This window comes from Dasypus novemcinctus, chromosome 5 (assembly GCF_030445035.2).
Source record: "Dasypus novemcinctus isolate mDasNov1 chromosome 5, mDasNov1.1.hap2, whole genome shotgun sequence".
NCBI lineage: Eukaryota > Metazoa > Chordata > Mammalia > Cingulata > Dasypodidae > Dasypus > Dasypus novemcinctus.
In genome coordinates, this window is record NC_080677.1 from 83,413,978 (window position 1) to 83,440,668 (window position 26,691).

The window sequence follows — 26,691 nt, forward strand, 5'->3', positions numbered from 1 at the left end:
CCAAGGCTTTTATAGAAACAAATCTTAATGCTCTATGGAGGAATGTACCCTCAAACCAGACTTAGAGAATTTTCACAAAGTCCCAAAAATATGATCTCACAATAAAAATAAAATATGTGAAGAAGACACCATGAGTGAGAGTAAGCTGAAAGAAAACATTGCACAGACCTGTCAAAGCTTCATATACTGAAATTAGGAGAATCATAATATAAATTAAGTATTCTTAATATGTCAAAAGGGATTAAAAAGGTAATTAAAAACCTAAACAAAGAACAAAAGACCTTGAAAAATGAAGCAGACTTGAAAAATAACCAAATAGAGCCTACCAAAATAAGAAAATGTAATTAAATTAAAATTTTGGGGTGATCTCTAAGCCACACTCAGCATATAAACGTACTACCTTCCCCCTGGTGTAGGACATGATTCCCAGGGATGAGCCTCCCTGGCACCAAGGGATTATTACCAACCGCCAACTAGTAATGCATCCGTAAAAAGACCTTGATGAAAATGGGGAAATAATAAATGCAAATAAGTTTTTATAGCTAAGAGATTTCAAAGTGAGTTGGGAGGTCATTCCAAAGGTTACATTTATGCACGTTTCAGCAGGATCTCATGGACTGCCACAGTAAACAGTGCCTCAAACAGTAGGGTTCCTGAGGGCTCTGGAGATATCCAGACACTATAAGCAGGGCGGATAAGCTCAGGAATCTGACAGCAGGTCAGGGGCCCTTACTTTGGAATTTATGCTCCCCAGTATACCAGAGTTAGACTCATTTATAGTTCCCTATGCATGGTTCTCTGAACCTTTTATTTGAACCTATAATTAACACTATACTTTTATTATATGTCCCAGAGAGTTAAATCTTTGGTCTGTTAAATCTTTGAGCCCTGAATCTCAGCAGAGTTGCAACACCTACTCTCCAGTTCATTGGACTCACTAACAAGGAGATGATGGACAAGGACCATCTCAAGGAACAGAGACTGCCTGCAACTGCAAGCAAGATAGTTCTATCCATCTATCCCATTGGATCTAAGCCTGCTCTCAATTAGAAACAAAGTGGTCATCACCATCCCCAAATCCTCAAGATTGGTGAATGAACAATTGACTAAAGTAGACTTATTATTCAGCAAAGAGCTGAAATTCAATGGAACATGGAAGAGCATGGAGAGACCAGGAAAGGCAGCTGTGTGCATTGTCATGTGACAGAGGAAGCAAGGAACAAGGATCACCAGCAGCCAGCCTCAAATGCCAGTCTTTGGGGAGAAAGCATCTTCTTGCTGACACCTTGGTTTGGATGTTTTCCAGCCTCAAAATCATAAGTTAACAAATTTCCACTGTGTAAGTCAGCCCATTGCATGGTATTTGCATAAGCAGCCAAGGAAACTACAACAGAGTGAATTAGAGAACTGGAACCCAGAGTTTGAAAAATTACCAGACTTCAATAAAGAGACAAGGGTGAAGGGTGATATCTTTAACAAAATGGTTAGGAGATGTAAAGGACAGAATAAAAGACTAACAAAAATATAAAACAGAAATTCCAGAAAGAGATAATAGTGAGGATAAAAGAGAAACAATATGTGAAGAAATAATGCTTAACAGCTTTCCAGGATGGATGAAAGGCACCCCCCCATGCCCAGATCAGGAAACAAAGCAAATAACAAGCAGGATTAAAAACAAAGACAAATAGACCTTAGACAGTGAAATTTCAAAATTCCAAAGGCTAATGGGAAATCTTAAAAGTAGCAAGACAAGATAATATGCTGGATATGGAAGAGGAAGGAAGAAGAAGGAAGAGGAAAAATAAGGAGATGAAAAAGAAGATGGGAGGAAGAGAGCGAAAAACAGAGTGGAAATTAGAATGGTGCTGATTAACGAACATGAAAGCCAGACTTTCCTTAAGGATGAATGCTGAAAATAGCCCAAGTCCTCTTGGGAGGTGGGAGTGGAGCTTGAAATTCCAACATTAACCCTGGGACTCTTGACAGGGCTAGAGTGGTTCCAGATTGGTAGTGCCCTGACTCCTGATGGAAACAAATTTCTTTGAGATATGCAACTGAATTCCCAGATATTAAAGTCATTCAAATATAACCTCACACAAACAAAATTACCAAACACCTAGGGGAACAAGCTACCATGAAGGGAAATTAGTAGACCCACAACAGATCTAGCTGTCCAAGGACTTCAGATATTGTAATCATCACATACTAATGTAAAATTACTATATATCTGATATGACTAAAGAAATAAATGTTAATAAAAATCACAAAGTTATAATCCATGCTGTGTAGCAATGCTCCAAAACATATTCATCAAATGCAATGAATACATCACACTAATGAAAGAAGTTGTTGATATGGGAGGAGTGGGGGGTTGGGGGAGTGCAGTATATGGGAACCTCTTAAAATTTTTTTTACTCTATTTTCTTTTAAATGTTACATTCAAAAAATATGCGGCCTCCTCATAATTTTTAATGTAACATTTGTGTGATCTATGTATCTTTAAAAAAAGATAATAAAAAATGAAAAATTCACAAAATAGGATGTTATAAAAATAAAAAGATCTAAAAATAACAAATTAAACTTCTGGAAATAGAAAATAACATCATTAAACTTCAAAAAATAAAAACACTTGCGGTTTCACAACATACATTGATATAGCAGATAAACATCAGATTAGACACAGCTGAAGACAGGATTATTGAAAAGAAGATAAAGCTGAAGAAATCCCCTATTTATACTGCAAGGAAAAGGAAAATATGTAATAGATGTTTACTCATGCAAAGTAGATTGTGAAGTTCTAAATAAGTCTTGGTAGAGTTTTAAAAAGGAAAAATGTAGGAGAGGTAATATTAAAAAAGACAAAGCCTAATAATTTTCCAGAACTGATGAAAGATATCAATCCATTGACATAAGTAGTACAATATACTAAGAAAGATGAATAAGAAATACTCACCTAGATATATTATAATAAACTATAGACTACAAAGACAAAAAGATCTTAAAGGAATCAAAGAGAAAAGACATCATCTAAACAGTGCAAAAAAAAAATTACATTTTCTGCAGATTTCTCGTGATTTGTGTACTTCTATTTTAAGAATATATGCATCAGTTGTGATGGGAAATTTCATGTCAACTTGGCTAGGTTTTGTTGTTCAGCTGTTTGGTCAAGCAAGTACAGGCCTGATTGTTACAAAAAGGGTATCTACAATCAAAAATGGAAATTGCCCTCAGCAATAAGGGAAGTCTCCTCATCCAATCAGTTAAAGATCTTAAAAGCCAAAACTGAGAATTGTCTGAAGACAGAAAGAAAAATTCCGACCTCTAATTCAGCCATCCGGTTTCTTTTGGGGAATTCATCTTCACCATCATTCGAGTCTCCAGTTTGTGGTCTTCCCTATGGAGTTCAGATGTACCAGATTCCAGAATCTCTTTTATTGGTGTTTCCAGCTTGCAGCCTGCCCTACAGAACCTGGACTTGCCAATCTCCATAGTTGCCTAAGCCAACTAATTCATATATTGGCTCTGTTCCTCTAAATCATCTTGACTAATCCACCAGTTCAGCCATTTTGGAAAATAATTCACAAATACCTTGTAAAATTTAAGAAGTGCATACACTAGTACTCAGTAATTAGACTTCTAAAACAAAGAAAGATAAACAAAGAACAGCAACAAACCTGCATGTGTGCACAAAGAAACAGATAAAAAATTGTTCAGAGCATCATCATTATAATTGCACAAAATTTAAAAATAATCCAAAAGGATAGAAATATTGTGATATAGTCCTAAAATGGAGTAGCATTTGCACTGAAAATGAATGAACTAGAGTTATGTAATTATCTTGAATAAATCTCACAAACATTATCACAAAATAATTTTAAGGAGAAATTAATATGACATCAATTATATGAAGTTCAAAAATATGTAAAACTATACAAAATTTAGGGTAATGTTTACTTCTAGGAAAAAGGGTATGGATGTTATAAACGAGGGAAACAAGCAAAATACTAATATTATACTTGTTATGTTGGTCAGGTTTGTTTTTCTTTTTACCTTACATATATGTTATGTTCATTTAAAAATGTAAAAATGGCTAACTTTCATACTTAGTTTAACAATAACCCCATGAATGATGTATTATTTTAACCCCATTTTATAAATGAGGAAATGAAAGCACACAAAGGCTAAGTAACTTGCCCAAGGTACTGGGCTAGCAAGTGTTAGAGTCAGGACTAGAAGCTAGCAAATGCCCCCAAGTGCTAGGTTATTCCCCTTTTTTTTTTTTTTGGTATGTATGCTGTATTCCATTCTAAAGATAAAAAGAAAGAATTGAAAGGGAGAAAAATGCTTGGCATTAATGTTCCAAGGACTAATGCATTAAAACTGCTTTGTAAAAGATAAATATCTGTGTGTATCTATACACGTAGATGAGTTTAATGAGTAACAAGCACAAAAAAGTTAATAATCATTTTGCCCAGGTGATTTTTATTATGTTCTTCATATTTTCCTTCATTTCCAAATTGTCCACAATGAATATGTATTACTTCTATACTCAGGGAAAGAAATAAATATTATTTAAATGTACTCATCCTTAGCTGTTTGGTTTTTTTTAATCACATACCCTAAATTACATGGTAAATTGCATAGGAAGTTTAATTACATCTTGCCTGGCAGAAACAGACAGCTAGAAGTATTACTGTGCTCCCAAAAAAGGGCCTTCACTTTGTACCCAAAGGCAAGGAGTGTTTTAAATTCCAGCAAAATTTTTAAGAGAATTGTTTCAGGCTGGTCTTAACATGTGCTGTAGGACACTTATGTGGCTTCAAAGAAATGTTACCCCTACCCAAGGCAGAAAAATATCCTGGGGCTCCTCTGTCCACAGTCATGAAGAGGGAATTTTTATACAACAGTCAAGAAATGAACTCACTATACAAAGAGATTAGCTGCCTGATAGCAAGATTAGAAAAACAGTCCATAAATGGGAGTGTGGGTTTCCTGCTGACATTCAGGAAAGCATCTGATACTGTAAAGGAAGTGCGTGGAAACAGCTAATTGTGTGGTGTTGGACCTGTAGGGTAACCTATGAACTGCATTTATTTTTGCTTTGCAGAGAAGGAAAAAGTAACATATTTTTTTTTGTTGTTTTTTTTTAATCAACGTGTTTTATAAAGTGGGGAAAAACCTCTTTAGAAACACATGGTGTGGTGGTTGACCATCTTCACCTTCCTGTTAGCTGACCTGGGTAAGTCCAACGAACCAGAGTAGGAGTTGCAACTCTGCTGAGGCTCAGGGCTCAGCTGGCACATGGCCAGTCCAGATTCAAGTCCAGAGAGTCAAGTCTCCTGAGTATATACTAACCCAGTGTCAACCACAAATCACTTACTCTAAGCTTCCATTCCCAGACTATGAAATGGACATAATATTATGTGACTTCCACTGCTGTTGTAAAGTTAAGGTGAGATGGCAGATGTAGTGCATCAAAAAATGCCCTCACAGATCCTCTGGAAATATGAGTTACCTTCCGATCTAATCACCCACTATGTCACAAGCCACCCACTCCTCCAAGCCATGCCACACCATACCACACACACACACACAGACACGTACAGCAGGCTCACGCACAACCTGTCCTTTCTCAGAATAATGTAGCCTAGGAAAACGGTCTTTGCAAAGTCACTCCTGTCTGGCCCAGCACCTCAAAAATCAATATTAGCAATCCAAATTTATTAAAGTGAAAATTGGTAGTTATTTTTCACTTCAGATTTCATTAAAAAATAATGAATTACAAAATAGTCATGGGAAAGTGAATCTGCTAATGAATATTTATAAAGACTGCTAACCAGAAATAAATACAGAAGTTGCCATTTCTTGTCACATTAAAGTGAAAACAAACAAGACATGGAGCAGGCAGCAGGAGAACCAATATGAAACATTCATTTCAAAAATAAAGACAAGAATTAGAAGTTTGACTTAATATATAGTTTGGGCTCAGTGATACAGGAACCCTAAGAATGCTAATGAGCATAAGCCCTGGGGAGTGTAATGGGGTTCAGTCTTGAAAATCCAAGGGCAATTATTTGACTCATCATGAAAAGAGTGAACTTTTGGCTTCCTAGCCAAAGACTGAGAGATTTAAAAATTAACTAGTATATGAGATTTAAAAATGTTTCATTTTAATGAAGTATAGTCTCATACTTCATAAATTTTGGTTTTACCAAAAAACAACCATACATCATCCATGGGCCAATAACATGGTGAAATATAATGAATAAGGATTGAAAGTTCTTAGTTGATTTTTGTTGACTGTGTGTGGTTGGTTTTCTTTTGTTGTTGTTTTTTAAAGATTTATTTTATTTATTTATTCCCTCACCCTTGTTTGTGCTTGCTGTCTACTCTCTGTGTCTGCTTTGTCTTCTCTTTAGAAGGCACTGGGAACTGAACTTGGGATCTCGTATGTGGGAGAGAGCACTCAATCGCTTGAGCTATTTTATCTCCCTGATTTATTGTGTCTCTCATTGTCTTTCCTCTTTGTGTCTCCTTGTTGTGTCATCTTGTTGTGTCAGCTCACTGTGTCTATCCATCACTCCAGCCCGCTGTTTTGCTCATCTTCTCCAGGAGGCCTCAGGAACCAAACCCAGGACTTCCCATGTGGTAGGTGGGAGCTCAATTGCTTGAACTACATCCACTTCCCTGTGGTTGAGTTTTACTTCTGAGTTTTACTGACACCGAGTAGGCCAACTGAATTCCTTATTCTGGAAAATGAGCATCATGATAACACACTCAGGATCAACTCCGTGGTACATTTGGTTTATGAGGGGGGAAAAAAAAAAAATATATATATATATATATATATAGAAAAGCACAACCTGGGCCTGGGAGAAGGAAAACCTTTTATTTGCATAAGAGTTTGAAATTTTTTAAATGGACTAGGCTATATTAAACTTTTAAAACTTGAAAATGACTAAAATCTATCAGCTCTGCTAGAGATCTCTTCAAAGGCAAGAAGGATTTGATAGAGATCTGAAGGCAGTGATAGGAATGAAAGCAAACCATTACATATTTGTACTTCACAGGCTAAAATGTCTGATTATGGTACTTCTTCAACTGGGTATCTTGTTCAAATGTAGATTCTAAGTCAGTGAGTCTGAGATACTGCATTTTAAACAAGCTCCCAGGTGATGCCCAAGCCGCTGGTCACAGACCACACATTTAGTAACATGGATGTAGAACACGAAAACAGGACCCTAAAGAATTTTGAATTTTTGTCCCTATTTTTGGCTTATTACATTAGGATTTGGAAACATGTCCCCTATGCTCAGTTTTCTCATTTGACAGAGATACTTTGGTTAAAATGAGGCTGAGACCACATGATGGAAAGCTGGAAAAGGTCTTAGAAATTATGTAAAGCTCATCATTCAAGCAAGGAAACTGAGGCCCAAAAAGGTTGAGTGATCTGCTCAAGGCCCTTAGCTAATTAGTGGCTGAAATAGAATGAGAATCAGACATTTTGGCTTCCAGCCCAGTAGTGCTCTTTCATCTGTACCACACTGGCTCTGTCTGCTTTTATTTGACCAGACCTACCAAGGAGAAAACACAAAATCCAATATATGCATTAGTAATTTAGAAAATTCTTAGTGGTTTCCTCTTATCCTCTGACATAAAGATCTTAAAAGAGCATTTAGTCTAAAAACCTAGGCCCATATTCATTCTTTTTATCTTATCTCTAAGCAATTGATTGAAAAATAATTTCTTTTCCAAAGTTCTAGAGTTGTTGTTGTTGTTCTAAAGGCCTTCAAAGTGATTTAACATTTGTGAGTATTTCAGCAATGTCATCCCAAGACCATAGTTACAGAAGAGCTCACACTGGGGATACACAAATGGCCAAAGATGGCAGTCTTTAATTTATAGAATATAAATAGATGGCATACATGAGACTGAAAAATATGACACTATATTGTCAATTTTAAAATATGCATAAAGATACTTATTCTTTGAGAAAGATTTGCTACATTTTCAGAAAAACAACACACGGTATATATGAGCACTTTCAAAGATCCTATAAGAAATTTAGTTATACAGAAAATGGGGAAAAAAAAAAAAAAAGAAAATGGGGAAGCAAATGTGGCTCAAGCAATTGGGCTCCTGTCTACCATATAGGAGGTCTAAGGTTTGAACAGGGCCTCCTGGTGAAGGCAAGCTGACACATGCAGAGTGCTGGCCCACACGTACTGGCCCAAGCAGGAGTGCTGGTTCATGCAGAAAGCTGGTGCAGCAAGATGATGCAACAAAAAGAGACACAGAGGAGAGAGAATAAGAGATGCAGCAGACCAGGGAGCTGAGGTGGCGCAAGAGAATGAGCACCTCTCTCCCACTCTGGAAGATCCCAAGATTGGTTCTGGAGCAGCCTAATGAGAATAGAAGCAGACACAGAACACACAGTGAATGGACATAGAGAGCAGACAATGGAGGGAGAGGGGAGAAATAAATAAAAATCTTAAAAAAAAAAAGAAAATGAATGTGGATAAATATTAGTTATTTTCTCCTATTTGCAAAACAAAGCATACATGTATAAATTCCTAGGAAATTATTTCTGAATTTACAGAAGCACAGAGTTCAAAGAGTCTTCCATAAAATGTCTGAGAAGACTTTCAGTGCAGGATTAAACACTTATGTTTTTCTTTTTTTGAAGATTTTTAAAGTATATATTGTACAAGCTCCTTCTGGTATTTTATCATCCAAGAACAGAAGAGTTCCCTTGATACAGATCCAACTATCTTCCTCCTTTAATTTATGTCTCCGCTAATTATGTTCTGTCCTCTGTGAACAAGAACAAAAAACATCCAATAACCCCTTCCCCAAAGACCTCAGTTTACTTTGATAGAAGGTAAGTCATGCTTCAGTCTTATCTTAAACAATTCCAGGTCCTTTAACTTTTACTATGAGGACCTCCTTTAGATTCTCTTCTCCACATACTTTACATAGAGTATGAAAGAATTATTTAAATTTACAGGTGATTCATCTTTTATTAACCTCCATATTCTAATAAAGTAAATTTTGTAATAAAAATATCCAAAAGTATTCTGTGTTATAACAAATTGGTCAGAACCAATGCAGTATTTATGGATGATTTGTAGACAATTACTGGTAATTATATTAGTAGCTATAATTTAATAATTGTTTCTGATGTGCCAAGCAAGAATACTTTGCTATCAAGTCCTGGCAACAGCTCTAAGAGGTAAGTATTCTTATTTCACAGGAAGGGCCTGGGGTAGATTTTTCAGAGCTTTATTATGATTCCTTATTGAAATGCTATAGAGATGCAAAATCACATATTCACATATATTGCCTGGTTCATGCAGGGAATTTGCATGCAGGAATTTTAATGGTAAAGACTATGGGTATTAGCACCTGTGGGGGAGTGAGCAAAGCAGGACAAGGCAATGGGAGAAGATAGGCTGTGGTGCAGGCCTAACCAAAGCATCAGTGGATTCTTTAGGTCCTATGGAGTTGTGCCTATTGGTTCAAGGACCTTTGCATCCTAAATCAATAAGTCATTGAATGTATGCTGGGGCAAGTGGTGAGGTAGCTCTCTTTGGCTGAAGGCTGAAGGCCATCTCCAAAAGGAGAGACTCATCAGGGAGCTATCTGCTGGGAAATGAGTGCTTCGTTCTTGAAGGTGGGGAGGGATCTGGGTGGCAGCATCTACTACAGTGACTCTATCATCTGATCCCCAACTTAGGATATGGCTCTGTGTACCTGTTTATGGGCTTCTAAGTTATAGAAATCATATAGCTTTAATGCCAAAGAAATCAAAGAAATAAGACTGAGGTGGGTGGATGGAGAATATGGCTTTGATTTATGTGCAACGTAAGGAATATCTATCTTTTCCCTTTTTTATCTCTTTCTCTTGGCCTCTCTCTCGCTTCTGTCTCCCATTCTTTCTGACACATACACTAATATAATGACTCTAAAGAAAATGTGGAACCCTTGACTGCAAAGAGAGGACCAGAGGGGAGAAGGAATAATTTGAAATATGGGAACCTGAAAATTTTTATCCAAGTGGATTTTGCCATTTTAAATACTTCTATCAATGATAATCTTCTGAATTGTCTCTCCATAGCTACTTCTAAATGAAAGGTGAATAGATAGCCATCTGTCAGTAGTTCCGCATCCTCAATAATGCTTTTATCCTCAATCTTTCCTCCTAAGTTTTATTTTCTAAAGCATATTAAAAAGATAATTGCTTCTAGATGACTCTTACCTAAAAAAAAAAAACTGCATAAATATGTATCTCTTGATTGTGAAGAGGAGTTCTATTTTATTTTTCCATTTTATAATGAAAACGATCAAAAATGTTTTTAACGCTTAACATCAAAATTATTTATTATTTATTATCTAATTATCTATTATGTAGAAGCCTTTAAAAAGCTAGAAAGTCAATAACTAGCATGAATGGTTTATAAGGGCATGAATTTGAAGTATATCCCCAGGGGATAAAGAATCCAGCTTACATTATGGGAAAATGTGAAGAGTCATTAATTCATATTACGCTGTCTTCCTAGTCTATTAACTAATGCAAAAATAAATTCTCTAGTCACCATTCTCATTTTAACATGAGCAGCAAGATATTAGTGCAGTAGCTGGGGTTCAAAAAGTTAATAATACACCTGAATCAAGATTAATTTTTTGAAAGTACCTAAATAGCAAAAGGCACTGAAGAGTGAAAATTCAAATGTAGCAGGATATTATCCAATTAGAAATCTGTTGTCATTGTCCTCTGCCAAAATGGACTACAAACTGCTGATGTGAATTCTATGACCTCTATGGTGGGGCTGAATTTGAATCAGAAGTTGGTGGCTCAGCATTTCCACTCTCCTTTCTTTTTAAAATCCCAAGCTACAGAAGGGCACAGGGTAACACATTTTACTGTTAAATATGATTCAAGCCTATTGGAATACTGCCCATTCAAAAGTGTCACCCTAGCAACTCACACATGGCATGTGCTTTCCAATAGCAGTTTTCCCTGCACAACCCTCCTCCTGCAGAGTTATATGCTCTAACCACAAGGTAGAGGAGGACAGTTGTGAGCATCATTTTGAACTCTTAATACTTTAAAGTAGCAGCTCTAAAAGTAACATGAACTCTATCTATTGCTTTGTTTGCAGTATGGCACTTACAACTCACTTTGGAAACTGAGCAGAGGGCAGCCACTGAATACTGTTGCATTCTGTATTTCATCCTTAGTAATAGCTCAAAAGAAGACCCCACCAGCACGTGAAACAACTATGGTACGTGGAAGTTGACTTGCCCTTTTGCAGCCATCATGTCATCTTTGCGTTCATTGTCTTTCTAGTTTCTTCTCCGTTTCTCCCTGTGTGTGCTGCTGTTCTCCTCAACGCAGCCAAGCTACACAGAGGGCAAATACTGAGACACTGTCATCAGTCAATGTCTCCCCATCACTCGCACCCCTTACCAAAGGAAGGGTGCTGAAAGCTGCTTCACATACCCATAATACACTGTTCCTACTGCCAGTTACATAAAATACAAACTGTCAAATGTCTCAGGTTTTCTCAGGAGCCATCATATGAGTGTGTGTCTATCACACAGAGAATATGAGTGAGACAAAAAGAGTCAGAGGCAAAGAGAAAAAGAGGCAGAAAGAGGCAGGCAAAAAGAGATGGAAACAGGGAGAGATGGTCCTTGTGTCCTGCACATAAATGAGAAGAAATTCCTATTGTTACTGGCAGCTTTTGCGATGAGTGAATCATGTTTTGTATACACACCCGGACAATTTACAGCCCACTGGTTTCACAGCAATGACTGACCATACTGTGTATTTCAGAGAACAATTCATTGTCTTTTAGACCACCTACAACTTGCATGCATGTGCCGTCATTCTAAGTTACACCAACTCAGCATTTCTATAAACTCGTTTTTCCACACATTATTTTCACAGGATACTGAAGTATATTTGACCAAATCATCAATATATGTGCTTACATTTTGGTTTTAAAATCATTGATGAATGTCTTTCTTTTAAACTGGAATTTAAACACAGGTAGTTTTGATTCTGTTCCAATTCTTCATTTTAGTGGTAGAACCGAAAAACTATAAAGTAAAGGAAGCCAAAAACAAAGTTCATGTTAAAATTTTTTAAAAATAATAATAAAACCTTAATTCAGTATTAAAGCAAAATCTGTTTGTTGAGTCTAGAGGGATTAACCAAAGCAAATATCATTGGTATAAACTGATTTACTTAATTCAATTCTCTATTCTAAGACATAGAGATAACTTCACAGTTCAATAAGGATTAGGAATGAGAAGGAAAAAAAATGAGGTGGAAAGGACGATGTTAGAGACCCAGCTGTTAGCATTAAGTTATTTAATTTTGCTTTAAAGTTAATTCTCTTGCATATAAAAATGAAAGTGATAGATTAGCCTGATCTTTATAGTTCTTGGAAAGATGATATGAAGTGAACTATAAAGTGTAAAAGGGGAGCATTTTGTAATTTTCCAACAGGTCTTAAGGAAAAAGTCAGTAAACTAATTAAAATATTAATCAAATAAAATTCACTCAAAATAGTGCTATTATTATTTAAATTTAAATTTTTTACCCATGACATTCCCTCAAAGAAAGTTCTGAATAATGTATTTCAAAAGTCTATCTTGGGCGGACTTGATCTTAAACAGTGCAGCCTCTGTTTTAACAGGCCCTTAACGTGCTGAGTGGATGCTGGGAAGATTCAATGGGAGGGGCTCTGGCACCACCCCACTAAAGAATGCAGGGAAACCCTGATCAGTCTCCCAGAAGCAAAGCTGAAATACTGGGCAGGGCAATGAAAATGAGAAATTGACAGGAAACCATGATTTAGACAGAAAAAGAGCAACTCTGGAATGCAAAACACCTTTCTTAAATAATTTCTATAACTATTCGTAATTAAAATGGAGAACCGCACAGTCTCGTAATTCTTCTAAAGTTTAGAATTTACATTGTTTTTAAAATACTGGTTTAAATTTCCTTTCATCAAACTAAAAAGGCCACCACATTTGTCCCTAGGAAAAATCTAATTTATCATGCTAAGACAATAAGACCAACAATTACAGATACAAATGAAACAAAAGATAATGTCAAAATAAAATGGAAATTGAGAATGAGGTGCATTGTGTCTAAGTACATGCATGGTTAATATGGAAAACTTAAGCAGACAATCTAATTTATATTTAAAAATACATTGTAAACTACAGCCTTTAACTCCCAAAGTCAGTGTTTCTAGTTCTGACCTTTTCCCTCACCTCCAGACTTACACTTCCAGCTGACTGGTGGACATTTCTACCTAGATGTCTCATATATACCTCAAAGTACCACTCCTACTCAGGAATAAGCCAGCTTCCTGATTAAATTCCCTTTACTCAAGTAACCTGAAAATCCCAAGTCTTAACATTTACTCACTTCCCATGCCTAATCAAGCCCAGCTTATTCTAGCTCTTTCAAATTTCTTTTCTTTTTGTTTATCACTGTTTATACCTTAATTCTAGCTGGCTCATCTAGTCCCCAGATAATTTCAAGCTGAATCTTCCTTCCTTCAGCCTTATGCACCTCCAGTCATTCTCTACTCTACAGGGTAATTCATCTAAAAGGCCAATGTCAGGAAACGGACTTGGCCCAGCGGTTAGGGTGTCCGTCTACCACATGGGAGGTCCGCGGTTCAAACCCCAAGCCTCCTTGACCCGTGTGGAGCTGGCCCACGCGCAGTGCTGATGCACGCAAGGAGTGCCCCCCCACGCAGGGGTGTCCCCCGTGAACGCGCAAGGAGTGTACCCCTAAGGAGAGCTGCCCAGCAGGGAAGAAAGTGCAGCCTGCCCAGGAATGGCGCCGCCCACACTTCCCATGCAGCTGACGACAACAGAAACAAGACGCAGCAAATAGACATAGAGAACAGACAACGGGGGGGGGGGGGGGGAGGGATTAAATAAATCTTTAAAAAAAAATAAAATAAAAGGCCAATGTCATTTTCCAGCTTATAAACCCTCCCTGCTTCCCCAACCTAACACACACCACACCAACACCCATTAGATACTGTCCTGACTGTGGAGAGATATAGAAACGTCTGTGTAATTTTGCCATCAGGATTAAACCTCACGGCACAACCATCATGAACCACGTGTCAATTCCACAAGTGGGTTCCACAGTTCCACCCCACTGCTCCTACCTTCAATGACCTCTTCCACCCCACCTCACTCTACCTGGCTGACTCCAATTCCTCCTTCAAGGGTCATTTCCTCAAGGAAGCCTGCTTTTACGCATATACTCCTCCGACCCCAGACTACAGTTTGTTCCATTTCTGTTCTTCAGCACCCTTAATGCGCTTTTTGTTGTTGTTGTGAATATTTCTTTTTTTTATTTTTTTAAAATATGCTATTTTTAATATACTTTTTATTTTTATTTTTTTAAAGATACTTACATTACATAAATGTTACATAAAAAATATAGGGGGTTCCCATATGCACCACTCCCAACCCCTCCCATATTTTCCCACATTAACAACATCCTTCATTAGTGTGGTACATTTGTTATAATTGATGAACACAGTTTGAAGCATTGCCACTAAGTGTGGATTATAGTTTACATTGTCATCTACATGCTCACACAATTTTGTAAGTTATGACAAGATATACAATGGCTTGTATCTGTCACTGCAATGTCATTCAGGACAATTCCCAAGTCCTGAAAATGTCCCCATATTACTACTGTTTTTCCCTCTCCCTACCCTCAGAACTTCCAGTGGCCACTGCCTCCACATCAATGATAAAAGTTCTTCCATTGCTAGATCACAGTAAGTCTATACTAGAATACCAGTAAGTCGACTCTAGTCCATCGTTCATTCCCCAATCCTGAGGATTCTGGGCTGGTGGAGCCCACTCCACCTCTAATTGAGAGGGCCTTAGATCCCATGGGGGCAGATGAATGGAACTATCTTCCTTGCAGTTGCAGACACTCTCTGTTCCTTGGGATGGTTGTTGTCCATCATCACCTCCTTGTTAGTTGTCCTTGGTGAGCCCAATGAACTGGAGAGTAGGTGTTACAAATCTTTTGAGATTCAGGACACAGCTGGTGCATGGACAGTCCAAAATTTTAGGTCTTTTGGACATACACCTATCAACTCTAGCACTAACTAGAGGTTCAAATAGAAAGGGCAGAGGAGCCATGTGTAGGGAAACCACAACTGAGTCCAACCTGTCACACTGGGGAGAACAAACTCACAAGTAGGGCCCACTGGCAGGGCACCAAACTCCTGAGCTGTCTGCCCTGCCTATAGTGTTTTGACGTCTCTGCTATTTTAGGCAATATTTACTTTGGCAGTCAATAGATTCTGCTGAGACATGCATAAGTGTAACCTCTGGAATGACCTCCCAACCCACTTTGAAGTCTCTTAGCCACATAAACTCATTTTTCTTTACCCTTTCCTTCTTCTGGCCAACATCTTTTGTTGCTTGGTAGTAATCCCTCAGTGCCAGGGATGCTCAACCCTGGGAATCATGTCCCAAGCTGTGGGGAAGGTAATGCATTTATATGCTGAGTTCAACTTTGAGAGGGTACACGTTGAGCAACAAGGAGGCTCTCAAGAGATAACACTTAGGCACCCTAAAATACTAGACTAAGTTTCAATTTCAAAAGTAAAGGCTCATAAGTACTGTAATCAATACCAAGAGACCATCTATGATCCATCCTCCTTCAGTAGTCACTACCCCTGTACACAGGGGATTCCTGCTGTCCCATTAGAGAATGTCACAGAATTCCCCAGGATGGGAACTTGATATTCTTTCAGTTATTGTGTGAATCTCCGCCCACTATGACAATGCCCCATAAACACTTGAACATATTTATATGCCTTATAGGTATTCCCCAGGTGAACTTCCTCCCATGCATCCCCCATTACTGACACCCCACACCAATGAACCTCCCTTGCTACATTGTAACCCTTCAGTGATCCTAAACTTCTTCAAAAATGAAGCTAAGAAAGTAAAAAGTACAATTAATTGGAAAATGAAATAATAATGATAGTTTTAAAAATAACAAAATACAAAAACAATTTTTATTGGAATAAAAATAATTTCAAAAATATAAAATTTTTAAAATTTTGACATTCTTTCATCACTATAAGATCTGTTATCTTTTGTGTACATTTTCTCTGTTTATTCCCCCCCAGTGCCTTATTTTTTTTCATTTTGTTTCCAAAGAAGCTCTAGGTTATAGAAAAGCCATGTACAAAATATAGGGGATTCCCATATACCCAACATCCTCCCCCTTTTCCCTTTCCCCCATTTAATAACATTTTACGTGTGGATGATACATTTGTTACAATTGATGTATAAATATTAAAACATTGCTGCCAACCATGGTCAATGATTTACATTATGATTTACATTTTGGACCAAGCAATTTTATAAATTTTGATAAATTTATCAATATACTTTTATGATATTGGATTTGGTCATATCTTTGCATATATTTGCCTCTTCAACTAGGCAGATATTCCTTGATAGCAGGGACTTACCATCTTTGTTTCCAGAGAGCCTAGCAAAGTTTATTGAGTGGAACCAAAAATGAATGAGTGTATTTCAGATGATTCTAAATGTTTGGGAATAGATGTGACCATTTTTCTTACTTATGCAAATAATACTTCATGGTTTACAAAGTGTTTTCATATCGATCCTAGGAGACAAGGTAAGGCTGATATTAAGATTGATGATGTCCCTAAGAAATTTCTCTTAAGTGAGAAAAAAAAATTACTGATTTTTTGGGGGGTGAGTGTCTGTATGTGTGTGTTTGTAGTCAAACATGTCTTCACAGATCAAAGCTCCACTTCAAATAAATTTCTGTTAGGTCAGGATAGCTAAATGATTGCCTTTGTAACTACTAAAAAAGTTTCCTGTAAAAGAAAATCTTGTAATTGTTTGCAGAGAATTTTCAGTATCCTATTCTCCTATTCACTTTTCCAAGATGCAGATTTTGGAAGACAGAACCAGCTGATTTCAACTTCTTAAATCAAAGGAGACTTGATTCCACTCACCTTCAGAAATCTAGTAGGTAGAAGTTTCCTGAATGTCTCCCTGATTTCCTAAGCCACTCTTTCCTCAGGGTGATGCCAACAATTCAGAGTAGCTTTGGTCAAAGTCTTCAGCAAACAGAATTGCTTAGGAAGAATCTCACAAAAATTCCTGAAAGGGAAAAACCACAATGTAAATGGTTTTAGGTTGGTTAATTCTATTAAGCTGAGATTTCATTCTGCTATCCTACAAAAATTGTCAAGGGGAATTTAATACCTATCAAATACCATGATTAATTGTAAGCGGTAAGGACATCAATGTCTAAGAAACACTGAACAACTAAATGGAAACAGGTAATGAAAAAAGGTAACATAATTCCAATTACATTTCAGTTAGGAAAGAATTCTGAATGACCCCTAAATAGCAGCAAACAAACTGCACACAAATCAAAAAGGAAAAAAGGCACTTGATCTTATTCTGCTCTAATATTTCATGGGAATACACTGTGCTTTACAATCACATCAACACACAGGCACGGCTGGGAAGAATTTAATACAGATTGAAGAGGACAAACAATGGAGAACTAAGTATTTGATCAAGGCTGATGATGTCAGAGGGGAACTCAGCAATGAAATTACAGTTTAGAGGTGGCTTTGAAGACGGTGAGAAAAGAAGGAATGTGGAAATAAAGGGACTGCTGAACACACCATTGAAAGAAAAAGCATTAAAGTAGGACTGGAGTAAAACCTTTAGTAAACAGAAGCGAACCAACAGAAGTGCTTGAATAGTGTGTTTATTTAATACTGCACTTGTATGAGAAAGAGTAAAATCACCAAAAAAACTGTTTAGAAAACCTCTTCTAAATCAGAACTTAGGGCCAAGTTCTGTTTTCTGCAGTGAGAAGGGCAGAAGCTGAGAGTTCTATACCTGTCTCTGCCACTACCCTCTACACTTGCTAAATGCTTCTCAACCCTGCTTGCACATTAGAACCTCTGTGGGAGCTTTGACCAAATATTGGTGGCCAGCTCCTATCCCAGGCCAAATAAACCCCTGGTGAATTACATTAGTGTCGCCTGCCTGAGACACTAAGAATCACACTAAGACCCAAGAATCAGTATTTTTTCAAAGGAAAGAAAGTCAAGGAAGATGTTCTTCACAGATTCCTCTAGCTCTTAACATTCTCTCTTCTCTACATTTTTTGTCATCGATAACTCGCTTGTTTTAAAACAATTACAATTTAATAGTATCCAAAAATTCAAAATCTTATAAAATTAAATAGTTCGTGAATTTCCGGGATAAAGGTAAGAGAGCCAAGTTTTCACAGTGAGGTAGGGTAGACAGGATAATGCCACATCTTGAGCAACTCAAGTTCAGTGTGGGCTAGGTATGACTGGAAGACATGGAGCCAAACTTTGACTTGGCTCTCTGAGCAAGGAGCACTAACCTCAGGGTTCCCACTCCTTAAGAATAATGAAGATAATAATAATCCCATTGTCCTCAATTTATAAATGAGGAGATGGAGGCCAAGAGAGTTTATTTTGCCCCCAAAATGGTTGTAACTAGAATTTTAACAAAGTTAGTCTCTCTCCTAACTACCTATTGCCCCAAGGAAAGGCAGCTACCAGGGTGGCTGGAGGCGAAGCTACTTACCACAATGTCTGCTAAGACCTTTCTGTCACAATGCATTCTCGCATTGGAAAGTGAGAAAAAGCACCTTGGAGTCCCTCTGGTGCTTTCACAATGTCAGAATAAATAACTAATTTCTGTTGTTTGGGGGGATTATTATGCATTTTACGGAATGGTTTTTGTTCTCCCCTCACAACACATATATACACACATGCATACATAATTCCAAACTAGTAGAGTTTCAACGGAGAAATTTAATTACACTATTTTGGAGACTTCAGCTCAGGTACTTACCAGAAGAGTCATCACTGAAAACTACCCTACAGGATTCAATCCTTCTTGACCTCTGTGTTTAAAAGCTCAGCTGAAATCTCTGGAACATCACTTACGATTTATTTCAGAAAAATTTAGTAAACATTCTTATACTCATCTCCAATCGTCTTAGAGAAATATACTTGTTGCAGTTTGCTGCTTCATTAGGTTTACATTATGCAAATTATTTTCTTTATTCAAATAGCATTGTTACTGACTATAATAAAATCAAATTTACAAATATTTCACATAGAAATATTTTATTTAAGAGGCTAATGCAAAATAGCATTCCTGTTTCTGACATCTGAGACATATCCTAATTATACTGTGACAGAATTATCTTTGGGCTCGTTTTAATAATAAATGGGAAAAGATTCTTCTGGGAAGAAATGAAAGAATGATAATAAAAAATAAAAACACATTTTGGAGAGTTGGAAGGGACCTGGAAGGTCATCAGATTGGACCTTCTATCTGCCTACAGCCCATTCCATTTTTAAGACCTCTATGGAGCTTGTAGCAGTTTGATATGGTTATGAATTCCAAAATTAGATATTGGATTATGTTTGTAATCTGCTCTGTACCTGGGTGTGACTAAATTATGATTAGGGCTTTGATTGGGTCACTCATTAGGGTGTTGAGACCCCACCCCTTGGTCTTTTGTCTTCCTAATTCTCATCTTCCAAAACTCTTTTTTGCCTTTCAATTTCATGTCACCCTCAAAGTAGGTGAGCATGCCATTTTCACTGACACTCAAACTACTGATAAAAACACTGACCAAAACTATTTCCAGTTAACAATGGTGTAAAGACAAAGAGAAAAACTAATTAATAATTCTCCAAATTGATTACAAACCATCTCAAAGTTATAAATAGCTATGTAAGCTAACATAAGCAAGCAATTCATTTGCTGGACAAAGTTTTTAACATTTACTAAGAATATAAAATCCAGAAAAATTAGGTTTTGACATTATTAGAGGGAATTAGGCCATCGTTGCTGTAATTGGGAACATGAACTTTGTAGTTAGGCTAATTATCTGTGCAACAGACCAAGAAGTTATGTTTGAGAAACACATTGCGAAAACGGAGCCAAGTTAGCTTCATCCTTCCCTCAGGCAATCATGGAAATTAGCAGAATCTGCCATTTTAGATCATCTGATCAACACTTGCTAAAGTGAAATTGTTCTCCAAAGAAGATATCCACTGTTTTGTCTAATTTAGCTTTCATTAAGCCTCTTGGGATCTCTCCTTACATTGATAAACCCCATACTGAAGGGCTTTTTAAGTTTTTATTCTGCTTTTCTTAGTTTTTCTGTCTCCACCATTACTGCCAGGCTGTCAAGCTGTCAGTTCTCACAGTGGTCAGTAAGCCTGCCTGGAGCAATTCAACCCATCCTCATTTCTCTAAGTGGATATTTCTGGTCTTCCCAGAGCTGACACTGTATAAGGTAAGACTGAAGATTTGAGGGAGGGCTTTGACGAGCACGCCTATAAAGAAAGTACGTGAGGCAATGCATAGATTTCACGCCATCTCTGTTTACAGCCATGCAGAGGCCTTCTTGGTTTACTTTTTTTTTCTCAGCTTTTCAATCTCCTCATGCAACAGTTACTGTTGTAGACCCACAAGAGGCAAACTGCTGTGGTGGAGACATGAGAAACGCCAAGACAACTGATAATCGACCACTTCTACACAAAGGCAGGTTGAGAGATAGTAACACCATCTTGCATAGCCTTTTGCAATTGACTTTCACAGAGGTAATCTCATTTAATACTGAAAGGTAAGCATTTTTCTAGCCATTTTACAGATTAAGAAAAAATTAGATGTCAGTCATGGTAGATGATGTCACAATGATTCATCATAGCTAATAAGTGGCAAAGCCAGGACTCCAGCCCAAATTAGTCCACATTACTTTCACCAACCCACAGGCTCATCCATTATTTATGAAGATAAAATGACTATGTAGCCAACATACATTAAGTGTTTACTTGGTGTCAGGTACTATTCTATTAATAATTAGTTGACATATATTTGATCCTCATAACTTTATGAGGTGTTTGATTCCCAATTAACAGAAAATTGAGGCACAGGAAAGGGCATAATAGCCCAAGACCGTATGACTAGAAAGTAGCAGAAAATGATAAAAACCATGAGAACAGTACCACCAAGAAGAAATGTAGAGGAAGTCATTGGATTTGTTGCTAGGAGGAACACTAAGCTAGTTTTGGAACGTTTTCTGACATTTCCAGAACAGTGAGACTTTTCTTCTCTTGTGAATCTGTGAGAAGACACTGGGCTTCAGAGATGAGAAAAAATGGCAATTCCAAGAAGGAAATGTGTTTCCCCTTCCCCTCCACTATGGCTATGGATGTGTGAGTAACTTGGCAATTCAAAGAGCTTCTAGCGTAAGATGCCATCTGATCCTGTAATTCTTGCTATGTATATTTTCTGTTATTTCAAATTCTTTGGACAAATTTCACTGATCGAGTAAACAGGAGGGAGTAGACCCTTGGCATTTGTGACTTTATAGTTATGGCTTTATACAGTGAATTCCTGAAGAGACTCATGAAGTGTAGTGAATCGGCAATTGGCTGGGACACCAGTTTGAATTCCACAAACTCGCTGGCTGCTCAGAACTTACACCTCAGGCCAGCTTTCTCCTTCTGAACCTGTTTTCAGGTATTAAATAGAGTGCCAGGCAGTTAACTTAAGGTGTGAAGTGTACACGCATAAAATATATCTAGAAAGAGAGATAGGGCACTTAGTGAAAATGTGTTCCATGTAAAAGCCAAAGTCTCTACATACTCTTCCATATTCTTGAAATAAGAGATGCCCTAAAGTCTCAGAAATGAGTCCCCATGGGGACTGTTGTGTTCCAAGGAATTTAGAGGTCAGGACAGAAATGTGTCAAGGACAGGAACATGCCTGGCCTAGCAATGGGAAAGTATGTGACTGATACACATATTGTAAATCACAGAAGAGGGAGAAATTACTTCTGGCTAGGGTCAGCCAGCAAATACTGACAACCTCACTGACACTGGCAGTGAGAGAAAGAAGAGAAATAGAAAGGTGACTCTATGGAGCAGCGGAGATGAGAAGTGGTGTTAGCCTAGAGAGTTAAGCAAAAACGAAGCAGCAAGTTGGCCAAAGTAGGGAATAGATCTGAGGTCCATGAGGGGGGTGAGAATTGGAAACACATGCAAGGATTTAGGAAGTTTATTTAGCTACGAATTGTACACATCATAAAAATTTAAGCCACCACACCATGATGCATGGACTCATTCCTTGCCTTCTCCCATGCCTGAGATAATAGCCCTAAGACTGAAGCATTTCTGAAATGGGCAAGAATTAATGCAACAGCCCATATGCAAAAACCTGCTTATCTGCATATTGTCCAGTCCTCTTACTTAAAAACATTTGGAATCAGTCAAAACGAAATGAAGAGCCAACACACTTCAACAGTAATACAAATGCCTTGCTACCTCAAATTGGAGTTTAATAGAATAAACAAGCAAATTTACTTTGATGACTGAAAAGAATTGGATTTGTTCCAACTTGAGCAGGGGGTTGTTTATTTTGCTTAGCTCCAGCCATTTATTCAAATCTCTCAACAAATATTTAGTGTGCTCCTACTGGGTAATGCACACTATGTTAGAACTCAGAATTTTAGTGATTTTTAAATTTTTCCCTTATTTGACTGTTTTGGGCAGGGTTTTATTTTATTTGGGGGTCTTTTTGCAGCTGATTTTTAATAGCATTTATTTCTTTCTGATTAAGAGTGTGTTCATTTTATAAAAAAATGAAGTATGAAAAATAAAAAGAACTTAAAATAAAATGTTATATTCCAGTATCAGAAATAACAATTACTATTGTTTAGTGCATGTCTTCCAAATCTTTTATTTTTTCCTGTGTCTTTTCCAAAGACACTTTTCCAAAATATAAGTTGTATATTGCATGTACTAATAACTGGCTATTCTCATTTAATAATATACACTGAATATTTCCCCAAGTCAGCTAGTTGCATATTTTATCACATGAAAAACATATTTATTTAACCACCTACTTAATATTAGCCATTAATGTTATCCCAATTGGGTGACTTTATATTATTTTTCTAAAATGCACTATTTTACTAGTGCCATTTTTTTTTTCTCTCCCCTTCCTCCCCCTCAGTTGTCTGCTTTCTGGGTCCATTTGCTACGTGTTCTTCTGTGACCACTTCTATCCTTATCAGCGGCACCGGGAATCTGTGTTTCATTTTGTTGCATCATCTTGTTGTGTCAGCTCTCCATGTGTGCGGCGCCATTCTTGGGCAGGCTGCACTTTCTTTCACACTGGGTGGCTCTCCTTACAGGGCACACTCCTTGCGCATGGGGCTCCCCTATGCGGGGGACACCCCTGTGTGGCATGGCACTCCTTGTGCGCATCAGCACTATGCATGGGCCAGCTCCACACTGGTCAAGGAGGCCCAGGGTTTGAACCGCAGACCTCCCATGTGGTAAGCGGACACCCTATCCATTGGGCCAAATCTGCTTCCCATAGTGCCATTATTTAATGGCTGTAAAACAACCAGTAAAATTCTTAGGTAATTGTTACCTTAAGCGTTAGTCAATTAAAAAGTTATATTTCCCTTAACTGGATATTTTTATCAGTAGTCCAGGGTGCCTGCTCAGAGGAACACCAGCACACATTCCCACTTGGAGTCCGCCTATTCCCAACAGGGCCCTAGTGCCACCATTTGCTAACATCTGTAGTCTGCCTGGTTATGTGTGATCAGGGGCACTGGTTGACTTTCATCCCAGTCTATTGTTAAGGGTTTGAACTTTCCAAAGGAAACATCAGAGCAGGACAGATGGGCAAATTAGTCCTCAACCCTAGACCATAGGAGCAGACAATACTTCCCAGGACAGTAAAAGGTAGTTTAGTAAAACATAATAATAACCCAACATAAGAAATGACACTTCCTCCCTCTTATGTTACATGGTCTGTTATGGTGCTGAAAGTGACAATGGGATGGACTGTGAAATTATAAATACTGCTTTCATTGATGTTTTACTACTATTAAAGATTAGATGGGAAGAACAGCTACAAGTTTTATGCCTTAATCAGCTTATGATTTTGAGAATCTCCTGCACTAGATGTCAACATTGGTGGCATTTAGGAGTACCTAAGGAGCTTTCAAAACCACAGATATGTTTACTACCTTGACTGTGGTGGTGGTTTCAGAAGTGTATACATATGTCAAAACTTATCAAATTGTCCATTTTAATATATGCAGTTGATTGCATGTTAATTATTCCTCAATAAACCTATTAAAAAAATTAAATCCAGATTCCCAAAGCTCACCCCAAGATTCTGATTTAATTGAGCTTGGTGAACCCCGAGGTGATTCTAACGTGAACATAATTTAGAATCATTGGTCTAATATAATAAATCCCCCCAAATTTATATTAATTGATAAATTGATAAGATTGATATAAATTTATAAGAAAATATTATTTCAGATGTGATTTTATCATTTTCAAGTAAAAGCAATAACAAATTTCTTTTAAAAATGCTACTTAACAAAGAAATTTAGAGGCTTCTTTAATTATTTGTAATAATTCATTAATTAAACTTTTAAGAGCCAATTATTACATGCCAGGTACTAAGGAAAGCATAGATCATTAGTATGTATGGAACTGATATATTTTAACTGCCCAGAATTCTCTTAAGTGGTTTTTAAACTAGATTAAACTCACAAATGAGTTTAAACATTGACTCATCAAAGAAAAACTATACATAGAAAATATAAAAATGAACTTGTTATGGTCCCATAGAACAACCATGGATTCTCTGTAAGTATGGTTCAAATTCATGAAGTTTTGCTCTATTTGCCAAGCCTTTGAGCTGGGTACCAGCTTTTAAGCAAGAATGTGGGAAAAGCTGTCCCAAGAAATTAGAAGTTTCCTGCCAGAGGGCACCATCATCCCTTCCTGACATGTGAGGCTCTATGCCAGTGTCTCCATTTATAGATACCAAGGCAAGTTCACACCCACAGTAAGATAGCTAATAAAATAGCACTCTTGTTAGAGAAAATTAATATTCAATATTCACTCACATATGTTTTTGCTCTGTGTTATCAAAAAGAAACCTTGAGCATAATTAGTGTTGGCTTTGAGTGTGTTTTGGAACTGCACCCAGCTGGAAAAGGGCCACAGAGCATAGTGTTTCATTACTCACTGAGGCTGAGCACTCTCTGAAAGGAATTAAAAGAAGAAAAAAAATGGAACTAACCCTCTTCTGGAATGAAATGTTCTCCTTGAGTTAACTGGGTTGACCGTGTGTGGCAGATGGGGCAGAACTGTGGCTGTCTTAGGTATGGACCTTCTCAAATCTTTGTCACCTCCCACCTCTACAAGGCACTGTTAAATGAAATACAAGTGTGACATGGAGAGAGCTGCTTGTGGCAAGGCAAAATATAAAGTACCTGTCCAGAAGATAAAGGTAGATAAGGAATAGGGGACTACCCCAGAGGGATAAGACCCTCTTTGGTCAGAGAATGGAGGCTAGGCAGGAACTCAAGAACAAGGTCATGGTGACATGTGCAGAGTATTAACAGAAATGTAAACTGCAGAAAAGGTAGGATTTTCAGATCGCTGACCACTATGACCACTTTAGTTAAAAAAAAGAAATGTTGAATTTTTTTTCTCAAAGAAATGGATAAAATACTTTATATTTCTGCATTAAATAAAAAAAAAAAGTAATGTCAATTGACAACTTGTTCCCAATAATCAGCCCAATGCCTTTCTAGCTTCCTCCTAAGTAGCAGTCTGCTATAGCCACACTTTAATAATAAATCTGGGGGTCCTCCCAACATTCCTTACCCCCAAACTGCCCCATCTGCTCTAACACTGCCTGTTGACTTAGATTTAGAGTGACCTCTCTGCAGAGCCTCTTTGGATAGATTCCTACATCAGACTTCAAGTTCATTTTCACCCCTGGCACCATCTCTCAAGTCACACCAGCCTCCAGGCACCACACCTGAGGACTAGGCCACCCATCTACCTCTCAATGACCAACTCAGGCATCCACACCTTCCCCCCCATTGTTCTAGTGGTTTGGGCAACACCTTATGAGGGACCTGAAATGGACTCTCATTTCAGTGGTAAGAAATTCAAGTTTAACTAAATTTCCCTAGGCAAAAAACAAATAAACAAACAAAAAACCTTTCACATCCTATAGAAACTGTGAATAGAAGGCTATATTTATATTAAATTGTTAGATAAAATAATATGCACATACATTTTGAGGAAACCTAGGCTCTAACACTACCCATATCATAATTTCTAACTCTTAATACTACAGTGAAGGGAAGCAGATGTGGCTCAAGCAATTGGGCTTCCATCTACCATATGGGAGCACCTGGGTTTGATCCCCAGGACCTCCGGGTAAAGGAGTGCCTACACAGCAAGCCAGGCCCTCACGGCAAGTGACGCAGCAAGATGATGACGCAACAAAAGAGAGACTGCAGGGAAGAGTCAAGGCAAGATGCTACAGAAACCAGGAACTGAGGTGGTGCAAACAACAGAGAACCTCTCTCCACATTGGAGGTCCCCAGGATCGAATCCCAGTGAAGCCTAGAGGAGAAAACGAGAAGAGAAGACAAAAAAAGAAAGACACAGACGATCACACAGTGAATGGATAGAGACAGCAAAACACCAGGGAGGGGAA

At 37.7% G+C, this 26,691-nt stretch overlaps 1 protein-coding gene across 50 annotated transcripts in view; it reads right to left on the bottom strand.

Moving 5' to 3' along the window:
- Window positions 1-26,691, bottom strand: part of NRCAM (neuronal cell adhesion molecule) — a 286,106-nt gene that overhangs the window by 206,308 nt on the left and 53,107 nt on the right. For all 50 annotated transcript variants that reach the window (XM_058297194.1, XM_058297195.1, XM_071215222.1 and 47 more), the window contains exon 2: window positions 17,070-17,217. The gene's annotated coding sequence lies outside the window, so the exon portion shown is untranslated. The remainder of the gene's footprint in view (window positions 1-17,069; window positions 17,218-26,691) is intronic.